Source organism: Pinus tabuliformis, chromosome J (genome assembly GCF_031772625.1).
Source record: "Pinus tabuliformis cultivar Carrire ecotype Pingquan chromosome J, CPIR1, whole genome shotgun sequence".
NCBI lineage: Eukaryota > Viridiplantae > Streptophyta > Pinopsida > Pinales > Pinaceae > Pinus > Pinus tabuliformis.
Genome location: NC_142295.1, coordinates 250,675,871 through 250,690,576, shown reverse-complemented (window position 1 = coordinate 250,690,576; position 14,706 = coordinate 250,675,871).

Here is a 14,706-nt window from a genome sequence, read left to right as displayed (position 1 = left end):
GTCCTTCCCTCTGTCCTTTTACCAATTCAGAGCAATTTCTTATAAAAATAACGATTTTATAATTCACCTGATTTCAGTATGTTGTGATTTTGTATCCATTGCATAAGTGCATAGTTATATTCCAAAAGACTTGAAAGAACAGGAACAGTAAGCATCCTTAATTTAAAATAGCAAGGGGAACAAGCATAAGTAAAAGGAATACGAGGATGTTGCTGCTTCAAAGAGGAAGAGAAAAAGAATACAAGTGGTGTTCCTTTTAGAAAAAGGAACAACAAAGATCAGAAACATTGTTCCTTTGGAAAAGGAATAGCAAAACACACAAATGCCATTCCTTTGGAAAAGGAACAGCAAAAATCGAAACCGTTGTTCCTTTGGAAAAGGAACAACAAAACACACAAATGTCGTTCCTTTGGAAAAGGAACAACAAAAATCGAAACCGTTGTTCCTTTGGAAAAGGAACAGCAAAACACACAAATGTCGTTCCTTTGGAAAAGGAACAACAAAAATCAAAACCGATGTTCCTTTGGAAAAGGAACAACAAAACACACAAATGTCATTCCTTTGGAAAAGGAACAGCAAAAAGCAAAAGTGTTGTTCCTTTGGAAAAGGAATAGCAGAAAGCAAAAATAAAGAAAAATAACAAAATTAAACCAAAATCACAGCTGATCCAACAGGTGTTGTTCTTTTGAAAAAGGAACAGCAGAACGAAAAATGTTGTCCCTTTGAGAAAAGGAACAACAAAAATAATAACATTGCTGCTGGTTCGAAAAGTAACGGCAAAGCATTTGATTCAAAAATATGTACAAAAACAAAAGAAATTATGTACAAACTGTGAAAAGAGATAAATTACTTAATGAATCACAGGTGAGGAAGACTTCTCTCCCTCTCCCAAAATTTTCATATTAGAGTCTTGGCGTAGCTGCTGGCAGAAGGACTCCCGAGTGAGTGGTCTGCGATAAAGGTGAACTCGGTGGCCATTTGCCTTGAAGGCATATCCAGAACCATCAATAGTGATTAGAGTAAGAGTACCATTGTCATGTACCTTCTGGATTTCGTATGGTCCCAACCAATGAGTCTGGAGTTTCCCGGGAAAGTTCTAAAACCTAGAATCATACAAAAGTGCCCAGTCTCATTCATGGAAGACTTTATTTTTAATGAGAGCATCATGCCATTTAGCTCGCTACTGTTGAATAAGTGCAGTATTTTGGAGTGAAAAGAGCCTGATTTCATCAAGCTCATTGATCTGCTGCAACTGATTAATCTGTGCCTCAGTTAAATCTAAGCCAACTTCCTGTGTTGTTCACAGTGTTTGGATTTCGAATTCTATGGGAAAAATGGGTTGTTTGCCAAACACTAATTGATAAGGTGAGTAACCAGTGGTACTTCTCCATGTTGTTCTGTAAGCCCACAGTGCCTCTGGTAGTCTGGCAACCCAATCACGTCTATGTGACGCAATTGTTTTTGTTAGGATTGATTCTATTATTTTATTGCTGCTTTCTACCTGACCATTTGCCTGTGGGTGGTATGGAGTAGTGATTTTGTGTTGGAGATGATATTTTTTGAGTGTTGCAACTATTTTGTTCCCAGCAAACTGTGGTCCACCATCTAAATTATATCTCTTGGAAGGCCATAATGCACAAATATATGGAACAAGAACTGTATGACAAAATCTTCTGTAGCTCTCGGCAATGCCTCTGCCTCAACCCATTTGGTGACATATTCTGCTGCCACCAAAATATATGTTTTCTAGTTTGAGGGTGGGTTAATTGGTCCGACGAAATCAAGGGCCCATCGTTCCAATGGTTCAATGACTAACTGTGGGTTCAAGGGCATCTCATCGGACTGACCAGGGCATCCTGCTCTCTAGCAACTATCACAAGCTTGGACGAATTTCTTTGCATCTTTGAAAATTGTAGGCCAATAATACCTGTTTGCAGGACCTTATGTCCAGTTCTACGATCGACAAAATGTCCGCCACATGGTCTGTCATGGCAGGCTTTTAAAATGTCGAAGATTTCATCCTCTCGAATGCATCTTCTGATATGCATGTCTACCCTTGTGTGGAACAGGTAGCCTCCAACCCACGAGAATCGAGCACTCTTCTGAACAATTTGTTTTCGCTCATTAGGGGTTAGATATTTCGGTAGTTTACCTACTGCTAGGTAATTGGCAACATCAGCATACCAGGGTGTTTGAAAAGCAACAACAAATAGATGCTCGTCTGGAAATTGATCTTCAACTGCTACTGCATCGATTGGCTTTGGCATTCTTGAGAGAAAATCGGCTACAGGATTTTCTTTTCCAGGTCGATCCTTGATTGTAATATCAAATTCCTGCAAAAAAATCAGCCATCTAGTTATTCTGCCATTTGTGATAGGCTTGTTTGCTAAATATTTGATGGAAAAATGATATTTATACAAGATAACAGGGTATCTAGTAATGTAATGTCTAAACTTATTGACAGCATGTATTACAGCTAAAAATTCTTTCTCAGTAACAGTGTAATTTAATTCAGCAGGGGATAAATTTTTTCTAATATAATAAATTGCATATGATTTTTTATCCTCTTCCTGCCCAAGGACTGCTCCAATGGCTGTATCTGAGTGTTATCGGGAAATCTAGTGTCTATGCAGAGCTGCTAGTCCCACTAAGGCTGGTAGCTACCTTAGAAACAAACAAACTAAAACCACTTTCGTTTTCCTTTATGAGAAGTAGGTAAGAGGGGAAAGAAGGAGACCAACCTCTGTCTTGCACTTGGTTCCTTGCTTGATTCCTCTCCCTTCTGATAGATCTTTGCCACTTGCTTCCTCGTCTACCCAGCTTCAAAGAGCACCTGTAGGATCAAAGAAGCATAATACTATCCAAGAACATAGATCTACTATCATAAACAATATACGACCAGATATATATTGACCACACAAATGCATATATGATCAATCATACAAGAATGTGGAGGAAAAATTGAATAGCTTTATTAATAATCAAGAATAACAAAGAGGATTACAACCAATTGTTTTGACCCAGCATCTTCCTCTTAGCAAGAAAGCCCTTCTTCACCTCATGAAAAGCTAAGATCACCCAACACTATGATGTTACACCAAGAAACCAGCAGCACTTCCTTACAAGATACAAAATTCCAGCCTGTGGATCTCTGGGATGAGGGATCCATATATAGATGTTTGCAAGGGGGGTGAGTCAGCTTTTGAGATTTGATTAGTGTCCTCTCTCTGATAGTTCTTGATTCCACTTGGAGATTGATGATCTCTTACTCATCCCTGGGCGAATGCAGGGAGGCAAGTGTCACAGGAGAAGTTTCTGGAAGATTCCATGATCCTCCACCTTGCAAATTGACCCTGCCACTTGTCCACTCTCTCCCATCGCACCCCATAGAAGGGCTTTTCAATATGCATCACACCTCTGGTGTGTATTTAGGTGGGATGCAACGCACTTTGACCATGGAGCAGGTGAGATGGTCCAGTTTTGACCAGTTCTGAGTAGTTTTTCATGGAGAACTTCTGGGAGAAGATGTAATTAGTTGGCCTTGTTCTTTTAGAGGTTGGAACAACACTTTTAGGGACTTAAGAGCCCTTGGTTTATGGACATTTATGATTGGGGTTGGAGTGCCAAAAAATGTCTATAACAGTTGCCCCCTAAAGCATGAGGTCGTTAATTTGTTGATGTCGGGTGAAATGCTTTATCATGAGGATCCGAAGTTTTTTCAAGCTGGAAGGCGACCTGTAATAAGATACAATACAATACATTATCTTCATAATATTTTCATGATCTAGCTGAGGTGGGAATTCCCATGCTCAACTTTATAAATTCATTTTCATGTACATAAGACAGACAATCGTCTAAGTGCAGACTGATGATTCTGGTAGAGCCATCATCCCTTGGATTGGATGATTATCTGTGTAGTAATGATGTACATTTGATGTCTTTATTTTCCTGAACATATATCGCATCCCGGATGGATGAAACTAGATCCGGGGTCTTCAATCTCGTTTGATCTTCACTCAAAGTACAAGCCGATCCATGTGAGAGATGTTCTGGAGTCGAACATGGAAAGACATCGCCTGATTACTAGCCAATGATGTAAGCTGTTAACAGGCGCGAGAGGAATCACCAATAATGATGATGACCCTCAAGGTACTACAATACAATTCATGTGGTGTCAATAAGGGACTTGGCGTCGAACACCACGCAAAATCTTTCGGTCGAAGGCCATTGATGTAAACCTGTCGCCGGAAGTGAGAAACTTGCCATTGAGGCATGCAAGCTTCAAAGTACTGAAAGGGTTGTTCCTAGATCGACTTCTTGGATAATGAGCTGATGTCGACAAGAAGCGATCCGTCATAGGAGGGCCTTAGTGAATCCCACATCAATGACACAAAACGGAGAAAATGATTTTAATGGAGGTGAAAATGATCTGATGATATAAGGTTCAGGGTGGTGGTCATGAAAGGATGGAACATAAATGTATTGTAGTGGATGAGACACAGGTGAATTCTCTGAGCGACTTCTCTTGAACATATCGGTGACACTGACATGATGGATTGGTAGCATTAACCCCAAATATGGATGGTGTGATGGACCCATGGTGATATGACCAGTGAACGGAACAACCCAACCCGACTCGGATGCGGAGTGAAAGTGTCATGTTCAAGAGCGACTTGCTACCAATAAAGTTTCTTCAAGTTTTCTTCCCAATTTTTCCCCAGTCATTGCTGACCAGTACCTCTTTATTTTTGTCAAGCTTGAGGAGGATAACATATGCTAGTTCTATAATTTGCCCTTTGGGCAAACCCATCACTATGTTTTAATGATCCTAGCGATAGTGAAACTCGTTCTTGTCTGTATGGACAAGTTTGTCGCTATTCAGTTTTAACGAGTTTAACGACAAGGATAACTCGGTCCTTTTCAATTTTAGAGAGTTTGAAAAAGGGACGTAAAGAAAACTCCAATAATCCTTTTTCGTCATATAATCCCTTGTGTCCGAAAAAGTATAAAACAATACAAAAGGGATGAATTTTCGGTACTTTTAACGAGCCGAACAAAAAAAGCGCTCGATCTTTTTGTGTAATAATCCCTCAAGTCCAAAAAGATTAAAATCTAAAGGAGGGATAGCACTTCCGGTCACTTTAACGAGCTGGAGAGGCCAATTGCTTGGCAATCTTTTCATATTTTACAAGTCAGTTGAAAAGAGCTTAAAGGAGACGCGTTTTTTTAGGAACAAGTGATAAGTTCGGGTAGCAGCTAATTCCAGGTAAGGTTTGGAATTTTCTAATCATGGCAGTGTCACAAGGATGGCTAACAGAATCACTCTTCGCAGCTGTTCCTCAAAAAGGGTAAACAATCAAATGGAGGTGAATGATCGGCCAATACAGAGTGGAGGTGATGATGAGAACATGACCAAGGCTTCAAAGGCTGATGATAATACATTCACGATGGTTATTTATTGGAAATTGGTTCATTTTTTAATGAGCTTAAACTTTGGGGGAACATTTGCTCATTGCTTATGTTTATTTTTTAACGAGCTTGAATTTCGCGTTAAAACTGCTCGATATAATGCTCATTGATTATCTTGATTTTACCATTGACAACTTTGTTCTTTCAAAGGTTGTATTGCCTGCTCAATTGCTTCATCAAACTAGTTAGAAATGCATAATATATGTTTGAAAAATGAGTTAAAACACCAATATTTTACTTGAATTACATGAAAAGTAATTTAAAAGTGCTTTTTACCTCTCATTTTACCATTTCATTTGAACTTTGGTTTGTTGGAGCTTTGGAGGTGCTTTCCCCCTTGATTTTCACCAGCTGATTCCGAGAGATTCTGTGGACGATTCTTGGCGCCGTCTGGACTAGGTAGGAGCTAAACCTGAGCTCTTCAATTTCATCCTTTCCTTTTTGAATTCTGAGCATGTTTTCTGGTTTTTCTGAGCCTCTGGGGTTTGAAAAACTCGCCTTGGCTCCATCGCACTTCTTCTATATCGAAAGGTACGATGCATGCTGGCTTGGCCATTGGCCAGTCAGCATGCATCCCACCTAGAACACTGTTGGGGGTGCGATGGGCGCAAAGAGGGAAATTTATGCACAGTTTTTCATGGAAATTTTTGCCTGTTTTTCACCAAATCAGGATCCTGACTCTTCTCTTGTTTGTTTCAGAGATTCATTGGAGAAAAATTCTTGTTACATGGTGAGAATGTGAGCATGAAAAAGAGGACATGCTTTCTTTACATGATCCGGTTACGATAAATGCACTGCGAACTGCGCCCTGTTCAAGTTTTCTGCATCTATAGCATGAGGCAACATATCAATGTGTTGCAATATTTTCTCGATGCATGGGATCCTACCACCCAGGTGTTCTAGATTAGGGGCAAGTACATCCCCTTGACTGTCGTGGACATCTATTTTTTGACCGGCTTATCGAGGCGGGGTGCCCCTATCTCATTATCAGGTTCGGCCCGTGGGGGTGAATCTGTGAGAGATTATATTCGCAGGTATTGCAGAGAGGGATCTCAGCCGAGTAAGGACGGCAAGATCAATATCCGAGATGTCACTGATAGGTCCCTGAGGACCATTCTGTTTACTTTTGCTAGACTGGCTGGTAGTGCGGCACTTCACGTGGCCAACAGGTCTTATATGCAGTACCCCTGGGAATGCCTTGAACCAAAGGTGTTCAACTGGTGTGATGCAGTACTCTTTGTGATGAAAGAACAACTGACCAAGGTGAAAAACAGAAGATTGAAGAACTTTGGATATGGTTCTATCTTGACAACTTTTTCCTTGGAAAATATCCCATTGATGCAGCCGCAGTATGTTTCACTTGGTTTACCTCCACCGACTGAGCCACAGATGCAGAGATGGTTCGACCTTATGGCCAGACATGCTGGTCAGTCCCAGGTTTCCTTTTCTGATACCTTTTTTGAGTGGTTCAAATGTTAGGAGATGGTTTTTTCAAGTATCTGTATGCTGGTATGGATTTCCGGGGTGATCCGGATTTGGTACTGCCGGCTGGCGAGCAGTGGGGTGTCATCGATAAATTCTCTAACCATATCTCTCTTTATCGGTTCTCTTTATAATGTTCTTGTGATTTCTTCTATCAGGACTAATCAAAACTCATGTGCTCATGCAGATGTTGGACCAGTCCAGCCAGTAGTATGCCTGAGAGTGCCAGCTGCCGCTCCAGCAGGAGAGGCTATGGGAAGGGCTATCCTTCGTGACCTTGATGTGGTCGAGAATCTTTCAGCATTGCAGGATCAGGTCGAAGGCCTCACTCTTGGTATTCTGGACATGAGGACTGACGAGCTTCCTCTGAGGTTGCAACGACATACTACAGGCGTGCAGAGTCGGTGGACTAGGATTTTACGCATGATTGCACAGGCGGTGACTTGTTATCACCAGGATCATTAGACTAGGGTGCCCCCTAGCATTTTGTGTTTTGGGTCATCTGACCAATTTTGTCCTGGTTACAGAACATTATGTGTAAACCATAAACAGTTATATATATATTTCTGATTTTCAGAGTTTTATTTTGGTTAAGTTACATGATCCTGATGCAAACACTGATGAAATGCTTCTTTTTATAAATGTTGCAAATGTCTATCTAATACATAATTTGCCAATGAATCTGTTAATGTCTTTAAGTTTATGGAAATATGCTGATATTGAATAAAATAAAATTTCGTTTCCAAAATCTTGACCCTTAGGAACATGCGATAGATAGCTAGATTTCGGATGGAGTAGATACCAGTGAGTTGTAGTATGACGAGCTGTGAGTCTAGCCTGACGACAAGTCGACTTATGCCATGTGTGATGGCATCAGAGAGAAGTTCTATCAATGTGCTATATTCAGCGATGTTATTTGTTGACCGACCAATACATACCCCTTTGAAACTTACTAACTCGCCATTTGGATCAAAAATGGCCCAAGCCGCAAAAGATAGGTTCCGCGAACTACGACTCGCTCCGTCGGCATATCCAACAAAAGATTCCAATAGGTTCGACATCTGTGACAAATGTAAAAAGTGGATTACTTGACCAAAACAATTACTCTTAGTGAAAACAAAAATGTAACAAAAGCATATGGGTTACCACACTGAATCATGCGTAGTAACGCTTAAGGTACAACCCGTTACGGGGTTGCGCCAATGGAATCCCATCATAATCCATTAACTCGTAGGCTCCTTTTGCTAATACACGCTTAACAATATAGGGGCCCATCCATAAAGACTTGAACTTACCTACTCCCAATTTATCGGATTCCTGGTCATAAAGTAAGACCAAGTCATCTTCTGAGAAGACACGGGGTTTGACATTTTTGTCGAACTGCGCCTTGACTCATTTCTTATGGGCTTCGTTAGCGAATGCGGCATCACAAAAGGTTTCATCCAATTGTATTAGTTCCAAGAAATGAGCCTCCTCTTCTCAAGTTCCGGGGAGAAGGTCGACTGCGAGTTTGAGGGACAAGATTTCACACTGAACTGGTAAGATTGCTTCTAGGCCCTACACCAGTTGAAAAGGTGTAAACCTGGTTGCATTCATTACCGATGTTCGGTACGCCCACAAGGCTAAGTACAGGATCAGGTGCCAACTCTTTTTGTGGACCCCAATCATCCTTTGCAGCATCCGCTTCAGGACTTTGTTGATTTCTTCAACTTGTCCATTGGCCTGCGGGTAATATGGAGTAGAGCTGTCGTGGGACAACCCCAATTTGGCAACCAATTCGACCATCATGTGATTGCGAAAATGTGATCCATGATCTGTGACTATTGGTGGGCTCCAGTATTGTAGAAATAATGCTACAACTCCTGGAGCTTCCTATCTCTAATTTTATCAACCCGGTAGTTCGTACAAACTTGGAAGCGACGGTGCTGTATGCACAAGTACTAGCTCTTGTCGCAGCTGTCACTTGGTCAGCTGGCACAAGTCCGCTAGGGCTCAAGCCAACTTCTATATGCTCACAAAAGAAGCTTTATGAATGATGGACGAAAGCTAACTCAAAGGAGACTAGTCTAACTGCAGAAATAAACTAAAAGCCAATAAAGCATGAAAACCCTAGTAAACCCTAATTTGACTAGCTAGACCCTTACAATGCAAAACTGTGAATGAAACTATTACCACTAATGCCATTACTTGCAGTGAACTGAAATACATGCATCTAAGCTACTTGCATCTGAAAAGACATGTTTTTGTATTCTTTCATTAAGTGGTTGGATTTATTGTGATGATGCTTTTGATTAGGGTTTGGTTGTGCAGGAGCGGTTGGAATGGAAGGAAAGCATGGGCAAGGTCAGGATGGCTAAGGGAGGTCCCAGAGGGTCTCCAGCATCAGTCCACAGAAGTCTACCACGTTCGGATGCTCAGAAACCGAGTTTGCAGGCTTCTACAGGAAGTCTGCAGGGGATCCTACAGGAAACTCAGGAATTTCTACAGGATGTTTGGCCGTGGAGGTTTTGGGAGATGGTGAAGTGTTGGAGTGGTGTGGGAGGATAGGTGAGATGGAGATGGAGCTGGTGATGGCTCAGGAGCAGAGAAGTCAGATGGAGGAAGAGTGCATGCAGTGGGTTGATGGCTGGAAGGATGGGATCAACGAAAGGTTAAGTAAATGAAGCTACGTGGCAATGGATGAACTGGAGGGTAAACGAGCTGGACAGAGGCCGAGTGGGTGACTTGAGGAGAGATCAAGAAGAAGAAGAAGGAAGTGGAATGATATGGAGCAGCGTAAATGAAACAAATGACTTATGCACCAAAACGAGAATTCATTAACCTATGATAACTGTGCCATGAAACCTATGAACAGCAATGGAAAACCAAGAAAAGAAACTCGTGCATGGAAGTGGAATGTAGAAGTATGGTTCAATATCAAAAGTGCATGGATGGATCTTCAACGAAAATGACTATGTTGCAACTTGCATGGAAGTGAGAAGAACTGTGTTTCTTTTTGGTGGTTGGTTATGGACTGCACCCCAATCCCTAACAGAGATGGAAGTGAGCCTTAACAACCTTTTTCTGGAGCTCCAATGAATTATATCTATCCTCTTCTAACCTAAGCAACTGGAAACAAATTCACCATAAACTAATCCTATTCAATCTCATGAAAAAGACTAAATTAACAGACTGTAAATTCGAATTGCATGTTAAAGTAAAAACTCAAAGTGTTGGAACGAAATGCAAACAACATTACAACACCGAGGAGATCTATTGCTCTCAGGTTGGGCCCTAACCTGAGAGCTATAGCTCCCTTAGAAACTCAGAATGAGATCAAAATCTGCCTGCCTTTATTCATAAATGAAAATCTGATGTCATGCCAAAACTGGCTTACAAAAGGAACAAACACTGTGCTGTAGCTCGTACTTCCAAATTACAAGAGCAATACAAAAGTTCAAAAAGCTCCTATCCAAGGCTACGGCCTCAGTATTTATGCAAAATGATCATCCAACAGGTGTCCTTGATTTGTGGAGCTCGGCTGTCCAACTGAAGGTTAAACTGCTGATCCTGTAGAACAGTTATAACTGTTGTTCCTGTAGAACAGTTGGCTGCCTCTAAGCTCGGTGGGGGAGATGGATTGGAGCTCGGAGCTATGGTGGGAATTACGAGGAAGGTCCCCAAGACCGTGGACATCCTCTCCTAAAAACCAACAGTGCCACCTCATTGTCTCCTTCTCTCCTTTTTCGTGGTCTTTGCTCCCTTTTAATGCCAAAACCTGAAATCATCATGTATTAGTCACGTAGATAGAATGCCTACCCTTCTTCCTACAAACAACACGAATAAACCAAGAAATGAATGCATAAGCAATAAAAAATGAATGGTTTGAGCAGAGCAAGTAGGCCAAATGAGCCCAAATTGTACCAAAAATTGGGGCTCATCATCACCCCCCAGCTAAACTATTTGCTCATCCTTGAGCAACTTTGCCCTGGCTCCTCGTCTTTGGCCGAGAACTAGAGCCCGGAGCATGCTTTTCCTTTCCTGTTTTTGGCGGCCCTACCTTTTCTGTCCTTGGTGATGATGAAGGTGGTGCTTCTTCCTTTCCTGGTTTTGGTGGCCCTGCCTTTACTGCCCCTGGTGGTGACGAAGGTGGTGCTTCTTCCACTTTTCCCATTTCCTTGAGCTGGGCTTCGGAAGGCGATTGGCCTATTTTTCGTGTCCAGGAAGTTATTTTTGGGCTCCCCTTCTCGGGGGTGGCTGATGTTTTAGAGGGGGTTCTTGCACTGGGTGAAGTAGGGACATCCCCTAAAATGGTTTGGCTGCTGGGTGGAGGCTGTGGCTTGCCCGTGTTGATCCTCTTGCTTCTCCTGGCTTCAGATGGTAGAGGGGTCTCCCTCTCTCTCTTCTCCTTCGGCTTTGGAGGTGTACTGAGGGCGGCCAGCGCCGTTGCTGCCTCCTTTTCTAGAATACCAGCCTTCTCTTTCTTGCGTTTTGCTCTCTCAGAGCTCCTTGTAGAGGGCCCCTCCTTTTCAGATTTTGGGCTTCCTGTAGGAGGCTGTTTCTCAATGACTTTCGGGCTTCCTGTAGAAGCCCCTTTTTCCGATTTCGGGCTTCCTGTAGAAGCCCTTGTCTCTGTCTTCGGGCTTCCTGTAGAAGCCTGTTTTTGCACTTTCGGGCTTCCTATAGAAGCCTGTTTTTGCACTTTCGGGCTTCCTGTAGAAGCCTGTTTCTGCTTTCCTGTAGACACAGGTGTCTTCACCTCTGCCTGCTTGCCTGCCTGAGCTTCGCTTTTTGCTTTGGTTGCCGGTGCTGTTGAGGTACTTGGGCTGACGTGGACCACCTCAGCTTTGTCCATTCTGCTCTTCATCCTCTTTTCCTTTGCTGACAAGATAGGTGTGCCACCTTTTTCTTTGTCCTCCTTTTCCTCATGCTTCTTCCTTTGTTCTTTCTTCTGTAATGTTGTCGGGGTCTCTTGGCCTTCTTCTCTCTGTCCCTCGGCCACTGCTTCTTGTTCCTCACTGCTGGAGGAACCCGTTTCTTCGATCAACATCTTAATGTCTCCATCTTTTGTTAAATTTCGGAAGGATTCCCATGAGAGGGGGACCTTATATGAGTGCAATGCATCTTCCACAAGAAGTTTGATCAACCCATGGTGGGCTATCTGATCTGGCATGCCCTCTTTCAGCTTTGTGGCACACTCCATGAGAGACTGCAATAGGAAATAGGGGATGCTCAGTTTCTGCTCTACAGGAAGATCAATTCGGTGCCTCAATTCAGTGAGCAACCGAAAGTGATATGCATACACGATGCTAAATCGGCCTTCACAAGTGATATATTTCATGACTTGCAAACTGACTTCATTCCATGGTGGCAATAGACTCGTTCTTCGCACCCCGTTTTTGTCCTCCGAGAATTCTTCCTCAGATGGAAAGAATTCTTTCTTTGCTTGCTGGCTCAGCTTTCTTTCGTCCTTATCCCATGGCAAACCCATAGGAAGTTCTGTGATCCGACTGATATGTTGCGGGGTGAGCTTGAGGCTTAAGCCTCTGAAGTTTACTGTGGCCAGTGTCTGGGATTTAGACTTCAGAGCCTGCAAGAATTCTTCGGCCACTTCATCATCGTAACCCTGCAGCTTATCACAAAAAGACATCCACTGTGCTCGTGTAAAGAGCTCTACCACTTCCTGGTTTTCCCTTAATTTGCTTGAATCAGTGGGTTCCCGTCTTATAAACCCACCCGGCATGATGAACACGGTTGTTTTAACTAAAGGTGGCAAATGCAAAAGAGATTTGGTCTATTAAGACAGAGCATGCACATAATCCACAAAATTCAACACAGTCTACTTATACTGACATCCTGTAGAACGACAGCATAGGCACAGCAAACAACAATTCCACCAATATCTTTATGACCAGACTGTGGACGATGGTCTTGCCACTCTTACTAACCAGTTGCATGAAGAGTTCAGGGTTACCTCTTTAATTGGCCACCTTTTTTCGTGAGGCACCCGCTTCCCTGTAGAAGACTGCGTTCCTGTAGAGACTGCGTTCCTGTAGAACTGCGTTCCTGTAGAACTGTGTTCCTGTAGAACTGTGCGCAATTCTCGGGGAGGACTGTAGTTGGCCCACGCTCGAGGTGTGCTTCTCCAGCGTTCTGGTAGCCAACAGCTCGGCGTATCAAAGTGTAGAGGAGATCAGAATAGCCACCCGAGTTTGAAGTGGTGGTTGATAAATGCATGCGCATGATCTAGCCGATTAGATTTTGAATCGGCGCAATCCGTGGCGCGGGGGATGAGTTGTCCCCGCCGGACCGTTGGGCGACGTCATCCATCATTCGCCTGCGTATTCACTTGCTGCCGCATCCATTCCCACAGATTTGCTGCCGCCTTTTCCTGTTAAACTCATGCTTCTGACGGGAGTGTTCTCACGTGTGTGCCGCTCATTCTTGTTGTCGTGGCCGCCACCCAAACATCCAATTACACTTTAACTAGCCGACGTGGCCAGTCGACTGGCCATACGGCCGCTCAACCATTCAATTTTACGTTGTGCAAACAATTTCAAAGTAAAATTCATGTGATTTGATGGAAGGAAGGGTTGAGACACTTACCTGCGTGGCTGCACACGATTTTTCCAGTTCTTGGACGATGGTGAGTGGATCTACCTGCTGCATGCGACTTACACAGACCCGGAGGCTCGTGGTTACAAGCTGCCAACGATGGAGTGGATGCTTTGGTTGCATGCGCCCACGTTTTGTTGTAGATGGCGGTGCTGTGAATGGTATCCACTCGAGCAGTTTGAACTGTTACAGGATTCCCGCGAGGTGTCTCGTAACAGTTCTTCCTCCTTGGGTGCATGCTGCACGACGGAGGATCTGGCCTTTCAATCACGTTCCCGGAGCTTCTGATGCCTGTGGTATGAGATCTCAGCATTTGTTTAACTTCGAACATGGCTTTTCCCACGAGAACTCATCGATCTTCTTTTTGGTGCAGGGAACTTGGTTGCATGTCGACAAGGATGGTGGAGCAAGGTGACAGCAATGTGCAAGGGTGCCAACAGAGGCTTGCATGCGTCCAAACCAATCCGTAGCCGCTAGATCTCCTTTTACAATGAATTCTGGGCCATCCCAAACTTCTACAGGAAGTTTCCTGTAGAACACAGAGCTTCCTGTAGAAAGTCTGCACTTTCCTGTAGAAAATCCGCGTCTTCCTGTAGAAAGACTGCATCATCCTGTAGAAGATTCAAACCATGATAAAATTGCACATACCTTGAAAAAACATGGGTACCCTTGGAGGAGGTGCTGGTGAGGTTCCTTGACAGCATGATAAGGACCCTTGGCTTTGAGTTGGAGGGTTTCCTCTCCTCCATAGAACATCTTCGACCCTTCTACAGGAAGTTTCCTGTAGAACACAGAGCTTCCTATAGAAAGCCTGCATGCAATTTTACCATATTTTGCTTATTGTTGTTTTTCTTTTTTCTTTTTTTTTTTTTTTTTGAAAGATAACAGGGGCGCCTCAAAGAGGTTTTCACCCATGCCATCTGCCCTGAGCGCCTCAAAGAGGTTTTCACTCAAGGATCTTTTTCAAACCTTTTCCTTCTTTTTTTTTTTTTGAAAGACAATAGGGGCGCCTCAATGAGGTTTTCACCCCTACCACCTGCCTTGGGTGCCTCAGAGAGGTTTTCACCCAAGGATCTTTATTATTTTTTTTTTTTTTTTTTTTTTTTTTTTTTTCATATCCCTCAGGGTATGCCAAAAGCAGAGGCAGAACCCTTCTCTATG